This window comes from Xyrauchen texanus, chromosome 41, assembly GCF_025860055.1.
Source record: "Xyrauchen texanus isolate HMW12.3.18 chromosome 41, RBS_HiC_50CHRs, whole genome shotgun sequence".
In the NCBI taxonomy this organism is placed as follows: Eukaryota; Metazoa; Chordata; class Actinopteri; order Cypriniformes; family Catostomidae; genus Xyrauchen; species Xyrauchen texanus.
In genome coordinates this window covers 1,826,608-1,848,880 of record NC_068316.1, presented here as the reverse complement: position 1 = coordinate 1,848,880, position 22,273 = coordinate 1,826,608, and the positions used below count along the sequence as shown (strand labels likewise).

Sequence of the window (22,273 nt, the reverse complement as noted above, 5' to 3'; positions counted from 1 at the left end):
TAGTTTTCGGCCTTGAGGCGTACTTTCCCTGTAAGGCAAATCCCCGTCATCTTCATTTTATCTCAGATAATGGACAGTAAACATTTCTCCTGTCACACACTTGGTTGTGGTAGGATGATTGTCTAGAATGGTCTGTCATTTTCAAGCTGTCCTCAAACAGAGAAAGGCATGCACTAGGAATTTCACAGGTTTATCTTTGTGCTCAAGGATAAAGGCAAGGTAACAATGCTGCACAAGCAAGATGGAAATCAGGGACTGTAACATTCTCCGCAGACAGCTGTAATGGCAACAATGGATATCTGTACTGGCGACCTTTCGTTCTTGCCTTATGGAGAGACAGCTGCAACTCTCTTTTGCATGCTCTTGTTTTCAGCTTTGACCTTTCTTGACAACTCAATGACATGTCCATCACTTGTAGTGTGTACATTGTACCAAGTTCATGGGTATTCATTGAAAATTGAACAAACAGCAGCTTCTTCACTTTTTTGATATCTATCATGCACCATATTTATTCTGCTTTTGCTCCAGCTATATATAAATCTAATGCTACCAAATACAGATACTACAAAATAATGCGTATAATAATGCATGCGGCTACAAGGAAAGTTTGCATTTTTAAACTTGTAAAACTTGGTGACCAGTAACAGTACTAAAGAATATACTTTCCTTTATATATTCATTATATACATTCATTTAAATTTAAACCCTAAAATCTTTATTGAAATCTTTAATAAAGAAAAGTTCTTAGAAATGTTATGCATCAACTGCCCTAACATATAACAGCTGTGCTTGCTTCCTTTTTTTTTGTTTGTTTACCATGAAACAAGAAGGTGCTTACTAATTGGAATCACACTTGTCTTAGCACGAAAAACATGTTGACCAGGTCAAACTAACCGTCTTAGCCACTGATCTCTTCGTATACAGTGTTAACGTATTGTAAGCTCGGCAACGTTGATTTGTTGACGAGCCGCGTGAGACATCACTCAAGTTAATAATCAGGCCTGCCTTGACGTCTTTTCCCTCAGTTATTCTGAACCCTTTCATCAAGCACCTTACTTAGTCTTAACACTTGGGCAGTCTATTTTAGTCCCATCATCCTTTACAGACCCTCATTCTCAGCTGTCTTCTCACCCTGGGTTATCAGCACTGCGGCGTAAGAATGGAATAAACAGTAGCACTTAGAAATGTGTAATCTGAGTTTCCTTTTGTCAAAGAGACTAGTATTGTCTTGCATCTGTTGCAGTCAAAAAGTTAAAGAGAAATTCTTTGTGTTTACATTCTATGTCTTCTGCCACTTTAGAGCTCGCAGCTATTTTTACCACCATAAATAGGATAACATTTTGAAATGGTGCATTCTTAAACAAGAGATTTAATGCATTTTTATGAACTCTGGCTTCTTCATTTGTCTTTTACTTAATTGTGCCGTGTACATGTTCTTCCCCAAATTATTTTTATATTGGATTTTATATTTTATTTTATTTAAAGGGTTAGTTAACCTGAAAATAAAAATACTCTTGTCATTTACTCACCCTCATGCCATCCCAGATGTGTATGACTTTTTTCTTCTGCTGAAGACATTTTAAGAAAAATAGAAAAATATCTCTGCTCAGTAGGCCCTTAAAATTGGAAAAAGTGGATGGGCCTTTGAAGCTCCAAAAAAATATGGTGCCCCTATTCATTGCATAGCTTGGATATATGTTTTTTGCGCCTCTGGTTGCACATGTGTCAGTTCTCACATGAACATTCAACGCTATTACGTCACACATGTGTACTGCTGCTGAGTGGATGGTGATCCGACATTTGAAGCTCCAAAAAGAAGCTTCAGACAGCATAAATGTCATTTACGAGCATACGACTCCAGCGGTATGTCTTCTATCGTGAAACGATGAGAATTACATCAACATTTAAGTACTTTTTAACTATAAATCATTGCTTCCAGTCAGCAGCAGTACACATGTGCGACATAATCACATTGACATGTTCACATGAAAACTGACGCACATGCAAGACACCCGGTAGAGCAACACTGTTTACAACTGAGTAGGAGGAACGCTGTACAGAAACGTCGCTGGTTTTGATTAGATCTGTATTTGTATCTGTATGTTTATTCACAATGGGGCATTTCTGTGCTCATCCTGGATTTCTCAACCAAGAGAAAAACATGAAATTACAACCTAACATTTCAACGCAAATACGTCCAACGAAAGACCGCGTGAACGCCACCCTCTCATGAATTAGTTTTATTTTTTCTCCCCAATTTGGCATTCCCAATTCCCAATGCACTCCAAGTCCTCGTGGTTCCGCAGTTGCCTCTGTGTCTGAGACCGTCAATTTGCGCATTTATCACGTGGCTTGTTGAGTGCATTACCGTGGAGACATAGCGTGTGGAGGCTTCACGCCACTCACCGTGGCATCCACGCACAACTCACCACGTGCCCCACCGAGAGCAAACCACATTATAGCGACCACAAGGAGGCTACCCCATGTGACTTTACCCACCCTAGCAACCGGGCCAATTTGGTTGCTTAGGAGACCTGGCTGGAGTCACTCAGCACGCCCTGGGATTCAAACTAGCCACTCCAGGGGTGATAGTCAGTGTCAATGCTCGCTGAGCTACCCAGGCCCCCAGCGATATTTTATAGTTAAAATTTTTCACACCAAAAGTGATCGCTTTACTTTAGAAGACATTAATTTAACCAGTTGTGTTGAAAGGATTACGTTTATGCTGACGGTCTGTTCTTTTTGGAGCTTCAAAGGTCGGATCACCATCCACTTACATTTTAAGGACCTACTGAGATGATATTTTTTTCAATTTTTCTTAAATGTGTTCTGCTGAAGAAAGAAATTCATACACATCTGGGATGGCATGAGTAAATGATGAGTGAATTTTCATTTTTGGGTGAACTTTCCCTTTAAGTGGCCTTCATTTATTTGTGAAATGTTTTGTTTCTTCGTCATAGCTTTACTGAGTATATTCTTAATATTCACATTTTGAAAATTCAAGGTTATACTATATCTATCAGTATGGAGCCTTTTCAACGACCTTGTTTAGCTGTGTAAATCTAGCAAGCTTTTTAATATTTGGAATATTTATTTTATTTTAGCTAAATGGAATTAAATTAATTGCTGTGGACTCCCATTCACTGCACAATTTACCCTGGAACAGTTTACTGTTATATTACCAATGTGAAATTATTTCTATTCATATTACAATTCTCAACATTCGTTTCTTGAGAAATTGTTTCGGCAGTTTTTAAATCCTTCCCAAATGAATAATAATGGCTCTTATTTTACTGATATGTGCAAATATATTGGAAATACATTTCTTGTAATAAGAGTCAAAAGATATGATTTATGGTTATATAAGTTTTAGTGACATAGGGTATATTGTGTATGAGTTTTAGTGCATTTGTCCCTTAGTGACACCCTCTGGTGGTTGTATCTGTGCACTACGATTGTCATGATTATCAGCAAGTAATGGAGCATCATATGAGCCAGACTCATAACTCCATTGTGCACAACACTGTTTCATATAATGGTTATATTTGCATGTATCTCATGCTTATTTCCCTAAATACAAACTATTTCATATTAAATTGAATGTGCATAGTTGTGACTTTTTAAACATCAGAATCTTCATTCATGAGCTTTCAGAATATACCTGTGATGGGACCATTAATTAACTCAAAAGGGTTGAGGTTTCAGGGTTTGCGTTCTGTATTTTTTTTTACATTTACATTTAGTCATTTGCAGACACTTTTAATTCAAATTAGGTATATAACAAGCCATTTTTCATGCAAAAGTCAACAATATCTACAGTATTGCACTGCCAAGTTGTTAGAGTAGCTAGAGTAGAACAAAGAGACAGACAAGGAAAGTTTTTAAATAAAATTAGTGTAAGATTTTAGTGCTATTATGCTAGTGCATTGGTAAAGAGCTCATGGAAGAGAGTGAGAGACTATAATAACTATTATGCATCATGTGCCCATGCTAAAAACTTGATGTTAGCCCCATATGCCTTACACCGCTGAGTGACATAGCATGGTGTCTGTTGCTGTCCCACAGGGAGCTGACTGTGGGGACATACCTTTCAAGTTGTCTTCTTTACATGGCTTTGTTTCCTATACTGTAGCCTTGAGGACAAAGATAACCTATTAAATTCCAGTGACTCGTGGAAGAGATCATCTAAGCCAGTGTCATACATTGAGGTCCAATATTTAGGATATGTTTCATCTGTAGACCTCCATTACTTGGAAAGGATACTTACTGCTTATGTTTCATGACCTATTTAGGGAGAACAATGCTCCGTCCATGTCATATATGACGTATGGTGTAACCTCTTTGAACTCTCAAAAGCTGAGATTGCATCACGTCTGTCATGAATGTATGGGTTGGCTACAAATGATCACTGTGAGATCTTCACAGGAGGTCATGGTTTCATCTTGATTTTACAGGAATGTTTGTCATTGTACTTTTGTACTTTATTTCATGTAATCAATCTAGGAAACATGCACAGAAAAATCCAAGCATTTTCAAGTATTTTTAAAGTTTGAGCCTTTACATCTTTAAAATCGAATGTTAAAATGACAAACTTAAAATTGTATACTGGTCAAAAGCATCTTTAAAATATAATTTGTGTTAAGCTTGATGGAGCTTAATATAGCGCAAGTAACAAGTGCTGAGGTTGCCATATTTTTTTCAGTCTCAAGTGTTGAGTAACCCCCTCCATACTCCATATTGCTCTACTGTAGACTCCTCCTTTATTCAACACTTCTGGATGAGCCACTGCATCATCTTGAGCAACAGAACCCACTTCTTGTCACATCGCTCCAACCTATAGAGTAGTTCTGTTCTTGAAGGCGAAATATGTTTTCTCCAATATTTTTGTTTTGGGATCATTTCAGATGGTAAGTCAAAGTCAGATGGTAAAACTCTAGACTAGTTTATTTAAACATGTTTAAGACTATGTTTGGATTGTTGCATGTGAGTGGTCTGACCTTGGGCAAGAATTAGTGCTGTACTGCAAGATATGTCAGTTGTCGCTGATTACAAAGTAAGACTAGTAAGTATTTGGACTCATTCAAGTATTAAGCCTAGACAACAAAATTTGTAGTTGACTTTCTGTGCAATCAATGGGAGTTGTTGTTGGGTAGACCGGGTGATCCATTTTATTTTTGAAATAAGACAACATGGCAGAAGTTTCATTTGCACATTTGCTTTATTCTATTATGCTACAGACTAATGGATTCAAAGAGGCACACCAGATATGTTTGGAGAGCTTCATTCCTCATCATGTCCTTTCTGTTCAAAGGAGAAAAGAAAACAAGGCAAGACAAAACTGTATTAGAAAATGTCATTAATTCCGCCCATTTCAATAGTCATTTAAGGGTTTGTTTTTAGCTCATGGCAACACCATTTGTTTTTTTTCTCTTAAATAAATGGTTCCTTTTGTATCCTTTTTATCTGTCAAGTCCTTTAAAATGTGATTTTGCAGCTATCACACAAGCTAAGATTAATCTGTTGCATCAAGGAAAACAGTTACCTTGGATCCAGTATCACGGCTCTTGGCTCTCAGCTTGTTGACCTGAGATTCAGCAATATCAGCTCTCTCCTCTGCTTCATCTAGCTCATGCTGTATCTTACGGAACTTGCCCAGGTTAGCATTGGCCTGTTCCTCCTGAAAATATGAAGAAATGTTCCATTAGCAGTGTCATTTGATTAGGCAGATTTTGATTCCCTAAGTCAGATTTTGTATTTCTTTGTGCAACCAAAATGACACATTTTATGAAATATGTTCTTAATTGTACTAACAGCCCTAGTTTTACCTGCAAGATTAGGATATTGATGATTTTATCTTACCGCCTCCTCAGCTGTTCTCTTGTAGGACTTGACTTTCAGTTGGAGTTTGTCCACTAGGTCCTGAAGACGAGCCAGATTCTTACGATCCTCCTCGGTCTGCAAATGAAGTTAAAGGGAACACATTAACTTCTTTAAAATGTGGGTTGCTTTAGAAAATGCTTGTGTGGATAAAAACATATTTATTTGTATATCATAGATAGTGACCTGGTAGGTGAGCTCCTTGATGCGTCTCTCATATTTACGGATTCCTTTTACAGCATCGCTCGATTTTCTCTGTTCTATCTCCACCTCATTTTCCAGCTCTCTCACCTAGCAAAACCAAAAATGTCAAACTTTTGGATTCTGAAACCCTATCCAAATGCTAATAAAATATGGAATGAATTATGTGCCATTGGGATTTGAACTTGAATTTTAGGACATGAATTTGAACATGTTAACTTGAATTACGTCAAACCTGAAATTCAAATGTACGTGGCACAAATTCAGATTAAAAAAAATGTATTACACTGATTCAGGTTTTATATTCAGATTTGAGTAAATTTGATGAAGACATCCAGGGTACATCCATGAAAGAGCAATTGAGCCTTTATGTTATCAAACTCCTTCTTGACCAATCACAACGTAGATTCACATTCGCAGTTCATATTTAGAAAAGGAAGGGTCCACTGTGAAATAGTGCCGATGTGGGATCATGGCTGAACTAGTGCCACCACCTCTCTTTAGCATAAGTTACTTGTTCTGCCCTGATGCAAACTCCAGAAGTAATTAGTGTGATTGGTAAACAGGCGGCTTTATGCATGAAATACATTTTTATCAGATAAATGTTTGCCACAGGTTTCAAAAGGCAAAGCCTTGTGTTTTGCATGCCAGCCACCTTCTGTGTAATGTCATGTTTGCTAGATAGCCAACTCACCATCTAAACTCGAAAAATGAAATAAAAGTTAAGTTGGAAGTACCTCGAGTGTAGTTGTCCAAATTGTAGCAAATGCAATTGTTATCTTAACAGTAGTCAGGTCTTCGCTGGCTACCACCCCTGGAGTTCGCTAGTTCGAATCAGAGGGCGTGCTGAGTGAATCCAGCCAGGTCTCCTAAGTAACCAAATTGGCCCAGTTGCTAGGGAGGGTAGAGTCACATGGGATAACCTCCTTGTGGTCACTATAATGTGGTTTGTTCTCGATGGGGCGCGTGGTGAGTTGTGCGTGGATGGCGTGAAGCCTCCACGCGAGCTATGTCTCCGTGGCAACACGCTCAACAAGCCACGTGATAAGATGTGCGGGTTGACGGTCTCAGACATGGAGGCAGCTGGGATTCATCCTCTGCTGCCCAGATTGAGGCGAATCTCTACATGACCACGAGGACTTAAAAGCAGATTGGGAATTGGGCATGCCAAATTGGGTGAAAATTCTCAACAAACCGTTTGGTGCACAATTTTGATGACACCCATAACTCTTGTGGCATAATATACAGTATGCTAAATCTGTGTACTATACTAGTAGAAGTAAGTTAGGTAGCTAGAATGTTTGTTGGCACAAATCTACTATTTCCACATATATAGACCTTACTTACTACTACTAACTTGGCAATATAGTGTTGACTGAAACAATAGTTGCTTGGCTAACAAAACAGCAGCAAGGATTAATCTATCCCCTGGGTGTTATGTAATGCATTAATACAAAATTTAATATAAAAAACAGCAGAAAAGATGAGCTTACTGCCTTGTAGTTACAACACAGGTCGCAAATGTTAATGCTAAAATGGTCAATCTGATAATGAAAAGTAAGCACATCAGATATCAAACAGCCTGTTTACCAATCACACTAATTACTTCTGGAGTTTGCATCAGGGCAGAACAAGTAACTTAAGCTAGAGAGAGGTGGTGGCTCTAGTTCAGCCATGATCCCATGTCGGCACTATTTCACAGCAGACCCTTCCTTTTCTAAATGTGAACTGTGAGCTACGCTGTGATTGGTCAAGAAAGAGTTTGATTACATAAAGGCTCGATTGCTTTTCCTAACTATCTCAGATGTCTTCATCAAATTTACCAGAATCTGAATATAAAACCTGAATCAGTGTATGCAAATTTTTTGTCTGAATTTGTGCCACGTACATTTGAATTTTAGGTTTGATGTAATTCGAGTTCAAGTAAACATGTTCAAATTCAAGTCCTAAAATTCAAGTTCAAGACCCAGTGGCACATAATTAATTCCATAATAAAAGTCATCCTCACAAAATGAATGAATAAGAAAATGCATTATTACTAAGTTTCATAAACTGACCCTGGCTTCCAGTTTCTGGATCTGCTTCTTGCCTCCCTTCATGGCGATCTGCTCAGCTTCATCCAGACGGTGCTGCAGATCCTTGATGGTCTGCTCCATGTTCTTCTTCATGCGCTCCAGATGAGCACTGGTGTCCTGCTCCTTCTTCAGCTCCTCTGCCATCATGGCAGCATCAGTGATGGCCTTCTTGGCTTTTTCCTCAGCATTCCTGCACTCCTGGACAGCCTCCTCAACCTCAGTCTGAAGCTGAGTATTATCTCCCTCCAGCTTCTTCTTCTGATTCAGCAGGCTGGTGTTCTGAACATTGAGAATAATCACATTTATATAGTCTTAAAATGAAATTATTAACTAAGACAGAGTTTAAAGGCTTTCTTTGCCTTTGACTAGACATGGCCATACCTGAGAGTGCAGCAGCTGAACCCTCTCACTGACGTCCAGCAGTTCCTGCTCAGCCAGTTTCCTTCCTCTCTCAGTCTGTTCCACCAAGGTTCTCAACTCATCCAGTTCAGCCTGCAGCAGATTGTTGCGTCTCTCCACAATGGCAATGTTCTCTTTGAGATCATCATTACCACGAAGAGCATCATCCAGCTGCAGTTGGGCATCCTGTGAAGTACAAGATTTTTTAATGAAAACACTTTGTTGAATTTCCAACTATGCTTTGTTGAATTTCCAACTATGTTTGATTCAAAGATCTGATGTAGCATACTTTGAGATGTCCATGAAGACCCTTAAGTTGTTTCTGGGCTTCTGCTGCCTGCCGGTTTGCCTGGCTGAGCTGAATCTCCATCTCATTGAGGTCTCCCTCCATCTTCTTCTTCAGTCTGAGGGCTTCGTTCCTGCTGCGAGTCTCTGACTCAAGTGAGCTCTGAAGGGTATCGATCATTCTCTGCTGGTTCCTCTTGGCCTGCTCCATCTCCTCATCTTTCTCAGCCAGCTTACGTTCCATGTCAGCTTTGACCTGGTTAAATTCCAACTGTACTCTGAGGATCTTTCCTTCTTCATGCTCTAAGGAGCCCTGAAAAATGAAATGCATATTGGTCATGTTAAGCATTCCACTTATTTTTATTCTTTCAAAGAAATACACAGGTACCGCTGGAAAATCTACAACAATGAGATATATAGATAACACAATTAAGATACCTCAGCCTCCTCTAGAGCAGCTTGAATTTCAGACTTTTCCTGCTCCAACTGCTTACGTATTTTCTCCAGTTCGTGAATGTTCTTTCCACTCTCTCCAATTTGCTCAGTGAGATCAGAAATCTCCTCTGTTGTAATGGGCAATGCAACAATGGTCAATACTTCCATTTATGTGTTTGAATGCTTAGACACTATCAATGACAAACAATAAATAGACTCAAAGATCAAAGAAACCTTGGAGATTCTTGTTTTCTCTCTTCATGGTCTCCAAATGATCCAGAGATTCCTCATAAGAGTTCTTCAGTTTAAAGAGTTCAGTGCTCAGAGATCTGGCTTCCTTCTGGGAACTTTCCAACTCACACTGAGACTCCTCATATTTCTGCTTCCATTCAGCTAGGACCTGTAATATAAGCATCAGAGAATTTGACCAACTGCAATTGGATCTTAAGGTACAACAATAAAAAGCTGTTTATTTACAAGCATGTCTTTTCCACCTTGTCAAAGTTTCTTTGCTTCTTGTCCAGAGCAGCAGCAGCAGCATTGGATCTCTCCACATCAACCATGAGATCTTCAATCTCATTCTGCAGTCTGTGCTTGGTCTTCTCCAGAGAGGAACATTTAGCATTAATTGCTTCCACAGCTTCTTCTGCGTCTTGCAAACGCTGAGCAAGTTTTTTCCTTCATAAATAAATTTTGATTAATTCCAATCAATTGAGGATTTAGTCTTCGTAAAACAACAAGTTCTGTATACAAGTATGGGGAAAGTCAAATATTGTGTTTCTGGTTTCATACTTAGCATCCTCCAGCTCTTCAGTCCTCTGGATGGCATCAGTTTCATACTTGGTTCTCCACTGAGCCACCTCAGAGTTCGCCTTGGAGAGACTACGCTGCAGCTCAGCTTTGGCTTCTTGCTCCTCCTCATACTGCTCCCTCAGCAGATCAGAATCATGACGAGCAGACTGCACTGCATGGGCCAGGGCATTCTTAGCCTATAAAGATAGGAAATATCCTGTTAAGTATACATAGATATACAATAGAGAGTAGAGACAAATATTGTACTTTGAAAGAGCAAACATACCTTCACTTCCTCCTCCAGTTGTCTCTTGAGGTCCTCAATCTGCTGAGTAGACGACTGTTTGCCTCTGGTCAGCTGAGAGACCAAGGAGTCCTTTTCTTCTAGCTGTCTTGTAAGTTCCCCTGTTATACATTACAATGGCTTTACAACTTTAAATATATGTTTTTGGTTTTGCATTCATACATAGATCACTGTGTTTGCCAGTGCAAACAGGATTATTCAACAAACCATGTTGAACTGCAAACCTTCAAAACTGTTGCATTGGTGTAATTTATGATTCTTGTCTTGTGAAAGTAACACTTAAGGTAAGATGGCTTCTAAAATAATGTCTAACCCCACATCTAATGCTTCTCATAAGCTGGAGTGACAGTTCCTCATATGCTGAGTTTTACAGTCATGAAATCCCTACGGAGATGCTCTCAATTGCTTTTTCCCTCTGTCTCACTTCCAATGTTTTTCAATACCAGATTGCATGATGGTACCATATGATAAAACATACCATTCTCAGTTTGCAGCCTAGCTTTTTGCATGGTGAAGTCATTGATGCTGCGTTGCCCCTCTTCATATTTTGTCCGATATTCACTCATCTGGTCTTCAAAGGTCCTGCACATTTTTTCAAGGTTTGACTAGGTTTAGAAGAAGTTAGAAGACCAGTTAGAAATGTAACTCTGCGGATGTGGGGGAAAATAAAATAAAAAAATATGTATGTATATATATAGATCACACACCTTGGACTTGGCAAGCTGTTCCATGTTTGAGAGCACATCATCCAATTCCAGTCTGAGTTCACTCTTTTCTTTCTCAAGCTTCTGCTTCACTCTCTGAAGGTTGTCAATCTGCTCTCCCAGATCAGCCACACTGTCTGCATGTTTCTTCCTCAATGTAGAAGCAGTGGCCTCATGTTGCAGAGTGGCCTCTTCAAGGTCTCTGCGCAGTTTCTGGAACTCGGCTTCACGTTTCTTGTTCATCTCAATCTGGGCAGAAGTGGCACCACCAGCCTCCTCCAACCTCTCACTGATCTCCTCCAGTTCTCTGGACAGATCTGCCCTCTGCTTTTCAACTTTGGCACGAGCAGCTCTCTCAGCCTCCAGCTCTTCCTCAAGCTCTTCAATTCGAGCCTGGTAATGTGAAGAAAAAACAAAATAAAGCTAGCATTCCTAAATTCCCAACTAGCCTTTTTCTTAAGAAGACTAAAGTTTACCTGCAGCTCCTTCAGTTTCTTGTGGAGCTGGGCTGCCATGATCTGCTCATCTTCAATCTTGCTATTGAGCTGGCTGATCTCAAAATCTTTCCTGTGTTGCAGAAAATTATTAATTACAGCTATTGGTAAAGATTTAAATTTCTGAAAATGACTTAACCCTCTGCAAATCTCACTTTTTAAGCCTCTCTTCCAGTTGTTGTTTGTCATTTTCTAGGTCCATCAGGCTCTCTTGGGTCAACTTTAAGTCTCCCTCGAGCTTCCTTTTTGCTCTCTCTAGATCCATCCGAAGCTTCTTTTCCTGTTCCAGGGAACCCTCAAGCTGAAAGGAAATAATTAAGTCATTTTGTTTAGTATTTTATGTCATTAAATGTGTTATAATTTTTGCATTTATATAAGTAAGAGATCAAACTCCTTACATCATCAACTTGTTGCTCCAGCTTGGCTTTGGCTTTGGTGAGTGTGTTGACTTTGTCTTCCTCACTCTGGAGGTCATCCAGCGTTTGTTGATGAGCCTCCTGCAGGGCTTTCTTCTCCTTGGTCAGCTTTGCAATAATTTCATCCAAAGCTGCCATCTCCTCTGTCAGGTTTTTAACCTGTAGAATTGTGCCTTTGAATCAGGGACTCTTAACACCTCATTCTTAAGTCTCTAGCATCATCATTGTTGAAAACAAACCTTATTCTCAGTTGCATGTTTCTCTTTCTCCACTTTGGCCAGAGTGAGCTCGAGATCGTCAATGTCCTTCTTGAGCTCAGAACATTCATCCTCCAGCTTTCTCTTCTTTGCTGTCAGCTCAGCATTCATTTCCTCTTCATCCTCCAGTCGCTCGGTCAGCTCTTTGGCTTTGGCCTCAAGCTGGATCTTGTTCTTGATCAGACCCTCACATCTCTCCTCAGCATCGCAAAGATTATCTTGTTCCTGTTATGTTTAGAGATACAATTTTTTTTTATTTTCATTCCTTTGCAACTCACTGTTCAAAGTATTTTTCATATATTCATAAACTCACAGCTTGGACTTGGAGTTGCAGGTCATTCTTCTCTTGGAGAAGAGAAACCATCTTCTCTTCAAGCTCCTTTCTGCGTGCTTCAGATTTGGCATAAGCTTCCTTTAACTTGAGGAATTCTTCCTTCATGTTTGCCATCTCTTTCTCTGCTTCAGCGGATCTTAGCAGTGGTTTGATCTTGAAGTAGAGCTTCATCCAGGGCCAATTCTTCACACTCATGAAGGCACGTACATTCCACTGGATCACCAGCAATGCATCTCTGCAATATGATTCAAAATGTATTCAAATATGAAATGTACCAGATCTGTACCAGCATTACTCTGGTCTTTCAAAACCTTCACCTGCGCTCAACAATCTTTTGGAATTCATTTCTTGAAAGAAGGCCACGAGCTCGAGCCTGAATATTTGTGATGATGAGAGCGAGACGGTCATCTCGCATCTCTTCAAGAGTACCCAACAGACCAGCCTTAAAGAACACCTAGGGGAATAAAAGGGACATAATTTGTTAGTGTAACACTGTGAAAGTGACTATCATTGCATGCATGGTTGTGTCATATTGTTTCATTATTAAATGTGTTATTTATTTGCTTTTGTCTTTTATTTTTGTTTGATGCAAATGCATATAGAACCTAGAATTAATAAACATGAATGTTAGCTTTTATAAGGGTACCTTAGTATGCCCAAACTTGTACTGGTTGTGGTCAATTTCCAAAGAACCCAATAACTTTTCAGCACCTTTCCTGCTGTCAATGAACTGACCCTCTGGGATAGCAGCAGGATTCAAAATACGATATCTGTAAGGCACAATTAATCTTAAAAAAAATCATACAATATAAAAAATCTTTATATTGTATCCAGTATAATCCACTTTCACACTGTGTGACTGATTCCCAGGAATCTATGAAATTTTACTGTTCAAACAGGATGTTAAAGTAAGTGGATGCACCTCTGCTTGAAATCTCCATACAGGATCCTGTTGGGGAAGCCCTTTCTGCAGATTCTGATGCCCTCCAGCACACCGTTACAGCGCAGCTGGTGCATGACCAGAGGATTCTCCATCGCCCCAGGAGTCTTGGTCTCATTGGGGATGATGCAGCGCACAAAGTGAGGGTGAGTTGACCTCAAATTGGTCATCAGCTTGTTCAGATTCTCCTGTTGGTAGGGTTCATTCAGGACACTGAGTTGGCTTGTTGTCAGAGAGAGATTACTGTACATCATGTTGTCTAGTATCAATCTGTATGTTACCCTGTGAAGTGCAGACACCGTCTGGAAAGAAGAGCCCTTTTTCTTCTTTTCCTTCCCACCTTTGCCACCTCCTCCACCCTCCGCGGCTACTGAAAGAAATTCGTTTTTTGTTTTCTTTATGAGACAACATGACAATATAAAAATTCTGATTTGTCTATGGCATCACCATAATTAGCAAACAGGTTATTACAGATTCTGAAGCTGGTGTTTAAGAAGATTTCCTGGGAAGTGACTGAAGCTGAATCACACAGCCATGATATTTTGGTAAATATAAATCTATTAAAAATATTCTTACCTGAATCAGCACTTGCATAGTTTGCAAACAGGACAGACAGCAGTTTCATGGTGGACTTCTGATACAGGCCCACAACAGTTTCATTGAGAGGATCCTTGTTCTTCACCAGCCAGTTATTGATGTTGTAGTCAACAATGCCAGCGTAATGAACCAGGGAGAAATGGGCCTCTGATTTACCTTTGACAATCCTGGGCTTCTGGAAGTTGTTGGATTTACCCAAGTGGTTGTCATAAAGCTTAGCTTTAAATGTGGCATCACTGGCTTTGGGGAACATGCACTCCTCTTCAAGGATGGACATGATACCCATGGGCTAGTGAAAATTAAAAATGTTTTATTTTACAATATTTATCCTATACACCTGAACTCTCCATTTTAAAAACTCACCTTTTCAATGAGATCAATACACGCCTGCAGGTCCATGCCAAAGTCAATGAAGGTCCACTCAATACCCTCTTTCTTGTATTCCTCTTGTTCCAATACAAACATGTGGTGGTTGAAGAACTGCTGCAACTTCTCATTAGTGAAGTTGATGCACAGCTGCTCAAAGGTGTTGAACTAGAACAGATACGTAACGCCAATACTGAAGATGGACATAAGATTTTTGTATGTCTACACAACAGGGTCTTATGTCATTTGTTTTCAAGACTAAAATATATTTATTTCTTTCTTAATTAAATGCTAATTCTGTCCAAATTGAGAAAAGTGACTAATAGGACCATCATATACTTACCTCAAAGATCTCAAATCCAGCAATGTCCAGTACACCAATGAAATACTGCCTTGGCTGCTTGGTGTCCAGGGATTGATTGATTCTTACAACCATCCAAAGGAACATTTTTTCATACACTGATTTTGACAGAGCACCAGTGGCATAGTACACCTTTTTGAGAGAATGAGGAGCAAATTAGCACAATACAATGTCACTGCATAGAAACAGACTATCATCTCTTTTTATGTTAAGAAGTAGTTTCCACCTGCTGGACATTCTGTCCCTTGGTGACCCACTCATTTCCAACTTTGACCCTTGGGTGGCACAGAGCCTTGATGAGGTCAGCAGAGTTCAGACCCATCAGATATGCAACTTTATCAGCATCTGTAGTCAATAATAGAAGGTGGTTAGATCTTAAAGAATCATCCATCAACCAATAACTGCATGTAACATATCACTATTTGTCCTAAAACTGACCCTCAGTGCCCTCAGCCTCTGCCTGTTCCTCCCTTTGCTTTTGCTTAAACTTCATGTTGCCGTAGTGCATGATGGCACCAGTCAGCTTGTAGATGCTGTTCTTCTCCTCTTGGGTGAAGCCCAACACATCAAAAGCTTCCTAGAGAAAATGTATAATACTTAACATGACTAATATTGTACTTTTAGTACAAGTCACTTTTGTTCTAAACCTTAAGAATATTCTATCAAACTTATGTTAATGTGAACTGCAGATGCTTTGGATAACACACATCAGTAGCCATCAGCTCATCAGCATCATCAATAGAGGCCACTTGCGTCTCTCCTTGGGAGATGTACGCGTAATCATAAGGGTTCGCTGTGATCAAGAGCATCTCTGTGAGAGAAGACACAAAACACTTAGACATCTTTCTGTGACGTGTTATAGGCATGTCTTGCTGTAACATGTTCTACTCACCTAATAGTTCTGGTTTCTTCTGAGACAGGATCTGGTAGAAGATGTGGTAGTCTCTCTCAGCCTTGAGCTGGAAAGTCACACGAGACTTCTCTAGAAGATCTGTTTAGAGGATTCACAAGTTAAGATCTGGGCAATAGTACTAAGTACACTTTATCCAGATTAATTTTACACATGCATTTAGTAGGTGAAGAGTCATAAATGACATTTCCAAAAGTAATCAAAGATAATTCTTACAAGTCTCAATATCAGCAGATGCTAACTTGCCACTGGCAGCAAAGTGAATTCGGATGAACTTGCCCTGTTTGAAAGGAATGCTATCTTTAAATGCAGTAAAGAAATCTACAAAATTAAAATAATTTGCAACGAAAAGCAGTGAGCGCTCACAAAGCGAGATGAGTTGTCATTTCTGATGGTCTTGGCATTACCGAAAGCCTCTAGAGCAGGGTTACACTGGATGATTTGATCTTCTAGAGTACCCTAGAAGCAAAAATAACAAATTAACAAATTCCTTTCAAAACAATGCAGTTTGGCAAAATAGTGTAAAAGTGAATTTAAAGTCTAACCTTTTTGTCATCCTTGGCATCCTTCTTGATGCCACCAGCAGCAATACTGGCAAAATATTGAATGACTCTTTTGGTGTTCACAGTCTTTCCAGCACCGGATTCTCCACTGTCAACATAATTCATTTATTAGAAAACCATTAAGAATTACTTTAAGTAAATACATTTTCAAGTGAATCCTCAGCAGCTAATTAAAACACAAATAGACTTACGTGATAAGAATGGACTGGTTTTCTCTGTCTGCAACATAGAAACCATTTTTTGTTGTAATATGGCTAACCGAAATGTTGGTTCTTTATTATTGTTCAGTCAGCAAGGTCATATAGAGTATAAACAGAAAGTACATTTCTCTAAGATACCATTTCAAGTACACTTACCTGACAGCATGTACTGGTAGGCATTATCAGAGATGGAGAAGATGTGAGGAGGAGCTTCACTCCTCTTCTTGCCTCTGTAAGCTAAGACAACTTCCTGGTTGTACACTGGCAGCCACTTGTAGGGGTTTACAGTGACACAGAAGAGCCCAGAGTAGGTCTAGAAGAGAGAGAAAGAGATAATAAGACACTGAGTAGTTTTATGGGCGTCTAAGATCTCGAAGTGAAGGTTTTGACTCACGTAGATCATCCAGGCTGCGTAACGCTCTTTGAGGTTAAACAGCACAGCGGGCTCGTGCAGGAAGGTGAACATCGCCATGTCCTCAATTTTATCGAACTTTGGCGGGTTCTGAGGATGAATATCACTTTCCTTCACAGTTACTGTCTGTGGACACATGAGATTTTTGACATTTTTTATTTTGCTTTTTACTGTGTGCATATTTAATCATGTTTTTATTTACATTTATACATATAAAATACATCTTTGTGACATTCATATGAGAATATAAAGATGAATTTATAAGATTAGATGAAGAGGTAGTTTAAAAACAAGGTTTTTTTTAGCTTTTTTTAATTAGTATACTCATAAGACATATATGTTTTTATTACATTTATATAAAAAAAATATATATATTATTATTTGTTTTATTTGTATTATTTTTGTTTATATTTTTATAAATTAATATATAATAGAATAATATATTTAAAATTGATAGTGTATTGCAATAAATTATTATAATATTAATGAATACTTTACAAATTGTAATTATCCAACCATGTACGTTTTTTCCAATCACCCAAATCAGCCCTCGTCATGAACATAACACTGTGAACTTAAAACTATGGGTCTCTTTTATGACAGAGAATTGATCTGGCAACTGTACTTTAAGATTCATTTTAATCCATTTTATTAATTATAATCCAGTTGTTAAAGCTTGAATTTACCTTCCCTTTAGACGTCTCACAGGTGACTTTATCACCATCGCGACTGATGATAGATGCTTTAAGGAATTCCTCTTCAGCATCAGGGACCGAAACATTCTTTCTTCATGTCAAAGGGCGAGTTTGGGCCTCCAGGCTCTATATCCGACTTCCTGAGGAACGGAGCCGCAGGTCCAAAGTCCCTCATCGCAGCATCCCCCATCTTTCAACCTGTCGGATTGAAAGTAAACTCAAAACTGATGATTTATGCTATTCAAGCTTTGACTAATGTAAAATAATAATATTTCTAAACTATTAAAACCCACTCACCTCTGCTGTTCACTTGTCCAAAGACTGATGGGTCAGTGAAGTAGTTCTACACAAAAGAAAGAACAATTGTATCACCGTTTACCCATTTCTACTACTGTTCACCTAGTATTTACTCCCAGATCAATACAGATAAAATAACCAAGGACCAAGCAATCCAATTCCTCTTTTCTGCCAATTACTCAGTGATACTGTCACCAGTAAAGATCCCTATGAAAATAAAGTTAGTTTGTTAATAAGAAACGAGGCTCCCCACAACTTACTGTACACAGTTGAAAGTTAACGATGGCACAATTGAAAACAAGCCACGTCTCCTTTTATAGACCAATTGTTCCTCTAAATATGGTTGTTGGCATCACACAAAGCATACTGCTCACCCAGTTTGGTTAGGAATAATGGGTTGGGTGTGATGGGGAAAAGTGGGGGGCAGTTTCTGTTGTGTTGCATGTCATTCATGCCAGGCTGAGAAGTATTAACGGTGAATGAGTATCAAAAATCACACAAATCAAATTTGATCTGTAAATGTCTGTTAAACAGAAACATTGATACATTTAAAATTCATGTGCACTGACTGATTCAGTAAACCGTATATTGCTTAAATACTAATTGAAATGTGATTTAATCACTGATATATATATAGAGAGAGAGCGAGAGAGAAAATTACAAAAGTAATTAAATGGAAGGACAAGGACCTATCTGGTGCCAAATTAATCTGAATTACAGAATAGTCAAAAGGCCAAATGCTACGGTATATTAGTGTCTTATTCTTGGCCCTATGTTTTATTATTAATTGTTTTGTCATCTCTTGAGAGATTGGTTAAAAGTACATGTTTAGACACTAACATGTTCCTGTGCTTTCCACTAGAGGCCTCAAGAGTTTAACAGGTATTGGTTTAGCATGGTCAAGGTCAATGTCTGGCTGGTGTGAATATTTCAGTTTGTATGAGCAACATGATTGAGAGGAACAGCTTGGATGAGGGAACGACCTTTCTGTACAGAATCTGCTCAGTACTAAGGGCAGTGGGTGTTGTTAAAGATGATATATACCCCAATAAATGTGATTGATTGGGGGTTTGTTTTTCCCCTACTAGATGTTTTTTAAGGTTTCAAATGTCTAATTATTTTGCAGCAACAATAGATCTCACAGCAGGGCTCTACGCTAAATGTTTTAGCATAAGGACACTTTCTCTGATAAACCTTTTTCAATTTTATCTTCTTCCGCTCTTGAGTCTATGGCATCCCGTAGAACAGCTTGCGGGAAAGTTATGAAATTTGGCGCACAGATAGGGGACAGTTTGATGTGTTACCACAGCAAATTTGGCATCTCTACTTCAAACCCTCTAGTGCCACCAACTGCCTAAATTTGCACTAACATTTATGTTAATACCTTTTGAACCGCGATTCCTAGAAACAAAATATTTTTTTTCCTCTGATTCCTTGGCTCAAGGCAACTCGATTGCCATTTAAAATTTTCTGAAAAACCTACTTTTTCGAACTTGTCCTAGGCCATTTGTCTGATTTGCCCGAAAATTGGCCTGCATCATCTAGAGGCAAGCACGACAAAATTTAATTCGCAGAGTTTTAATAAACCATACCGTTTTCGAATGGCGCTTCAACGAATTTGATGAAGAATGCGCAAAGTTGAACTTGAGGCTGTATCTCTGCAATGCTTTTAGGGATTGGGACGAAACTTGGTACGTGTCATCGGCATTAGGCCCTAAGGTTACCTGCAGCGTTTTGGCGCACTGCCCCCTAATGGTCAGGAGATAGAAACATTGCTATTTTGGCTTATAACTCTTGAACGCTTTCCAGCATGATAACCATCATGCCCAGATATTACTTGAGCAGTTTCAGAACAGTGCCATATATTTTTATGATTTAAAGTTTACTTTTTCTAACTCCTCATACACTGTTTATCGGACTCTAACCAAACACATGTCACAAAGCTTCTTTTGCTGCTCATGGTGCTGATAATTGACTTGACCCCGGTATCGCTGCTTGCAGCTATATATTTTTTTAATTGTTTTTCTATTTTCACCTGTGCTAGATGGATGTCTTTGACCATTGCACCATGTCTCAATGTTTGTCTCAGAATCTTGCACATAAGCGCCATGAAGACATCAGTCATTTCGTCATAATTCAAAATGCCGTCCTTCATTTTGACAGATAAAATAACAAGCAATAAACTCTGCTTAAACTTTATTTATGTGTTATGTCTTCTTTTAGGGTTTTATTCTTTCTCTGTTTCTACATGCATGTGAGAGAGATGAGAGTGCGCGCAGCCATGTGAGAGTAAGAAAACTTTTAATGCAAAAATAACTAGCACGCCACTTCAAAAAAGTACTTTGTATATGAGGTTAGATGCATTAGGGAGTTTTTATTTATTTATTTACCCCCTTTTTCTCCCAATTTGGAATGCCCAATTCCCACTACTTAGTAGGTCCTCGTGGTGGCTGATAAATCGGGGTCAAGACTTTCGGTCTAACAAGGAGCAAGAAGTGTGTGATGAGTGTTAATTACTCACAATCTCACACCTGCTACAATAGTGTCTAATAGTCTAAAGGGTGTTATTTATGAAGCCCAATGAAGACACATTCTAGAAGCTTCCTGTGAGATTCTTCAAGAGTTTACAAGTGGTCAGGTGCCACACTTCAGTTCCAGTATTATGCTTAGGAACACTTAACAGCGTTGCCCGTCCTTCTTTCTACTTTGTGATAGTTTGTAAGCATAAAACAAAGACTGAGACTCTAAAGTTGTTCTTATGTTTGGAATTTAAAAGGTACCCTTTCAACCCATGCATGTTATCTAAGGCAGAGTTTTTAAAACTGTTTGATGCCAAGGACCGTAATGAAGCCATTGCGAGAGACCCCTTCCTAAAATATTAATGCAGCTTTATATTTCATGCGTAAAGACCCATTTTTACTGTGGGAGGAAAATAGTAATATTATAAAGACAACATGTTAAATATGGCAAACAAACCTGATCTAAAGGCTAAAGTATGCGGCTATTATGGAGTTTATATAATTGTTTCAGTCATTTGGTTTGTGTGTATAATTGGTTTGATCTTCATAAAAACAATGTGACCACTAAACTGTTGGCACCAATCAGATGACAAAAGGATACACCTTTACTTCGGCCTTTGTGACTCTTATTTATCTTTCTATTTGCCCTTGAGTATAAAGATAACGGTGTGAAATTGTTCCTGTGTGCTTCTGGTTGATTGAGGACAGATCGGGCACATGTTGAGATCTCGACTGAAGCAGGTGGTCTCTTTGTAATGAGCTCCATGAACAGAAATAAGAGCATCTAGTTATAGAAGTTGGCACACTTCACTTTATTAAAGTTACATGTCCATCAGAGGGGGAACAATGTGGTGCTGGTCACAAGGTGAATTGTATTATTAGCTTCCCTTATGCAATTAAATAACGTTGTTTAAAAGTAATATCTAGGAAAAACTGCAATAAAAAATGACAGTAATTCAGTATATGAATATTACAATAGAAAACAGTCGCAAACACAGTTGTTTCTATTTTTAATTTATAAATAGACCCTGAGCGGAGACCTTTGTCTTTAAATCCAATAAATTGTCAAAGTTTAAGATAACTTAGATTTTGTCTCTAAGTACAGTATGTAAGGTTAGCCAGTCTTGGTTGCTTAACCTGTGAAAAACCGTCAGTAAGAAACCTAGTCATTGAAGCCTTAAAATAACATGAATATTTTATGGGATCATTGAAAGTCGAAGCATAGTTATTTTCCTCTCCTCCTTCTCTCCATTCTCAGTGTTGACTCCACCTTCAATCATCTGCCATCATTGATTTGCTCATCACATTGAATTACATCTATGATTTCAAGCGTGCGCACAAACTCACACAAACACTCAAACACACACACACTCACACAAACACTCACACACACTCACACACACTCACACAAACACTCACATACACACTCACACACACTCACACAAACACTCTCACACACACGCAAACACTCACACACACAAACACTCAAACACACTCACACAAACACTCTCACACACACACACTCACACAAACACCCACATACACACTCACACACTCAAACTCACACAAACACACTCACATACACACACAAGCACAAGCACACAATTAATATGTCACTTAAAAAGTTCCTTGATTTCTAACCTTTTTCAGATTCAAGGACATTGGAAGAAATCATCTGCAAATCAACTAAAGCATTTGTTTGATTTCTTGCTAAAATGTCAAAATGTGAAAACTATTTGGGAGGACTGTTAAAGTATACTGGGGTCGTTGCTGCCCATCATATAGCATTAAGTGAACGCATTTACAAATGTGTTCACATCGGACACAAACACATACTCAC

General features: G+C 38.8%; 1 long non-coding RNA gene and 1 pseudogene across 4 annotated transcripts in view; one reads left to right on the top strand and one right to left on the bottom strand.

Annotated features, from left to right (window-relative positions):
* LOC127634038 (uncharacterized) overlaps positions 1-22,273 on the top strand; it is a 55,870-nt gene that overhangs the window by 7,113 nt on the left and 26,484 nt on the right. For 2 of the 4 annotated variants that reach the window (XR_007969320.1, XR_007969314.1), the window contains exons 1-2: positions 4,782-4,907; positions 13,519-13,659. The exons of 1 other annotated variant lie outside the window; for it this stretch is intronic. This is a non-coding gene — a long non-coding RNA (uncharacterized LOC127634038). Of the gene's footprint in view, positions 1-4,781; positions 4,908-5,558; positions 5,657-13,518; positions 13,660-22,273 lie in introns of those variants that run through there. One more of the 4 variants, XR_007969315.1, reaches the window with a different exon arrangement.
* On the bottom strand, positions 5,198-20,604 carry LOC127634033 (myosin-7-like; annotated as a pseudogene).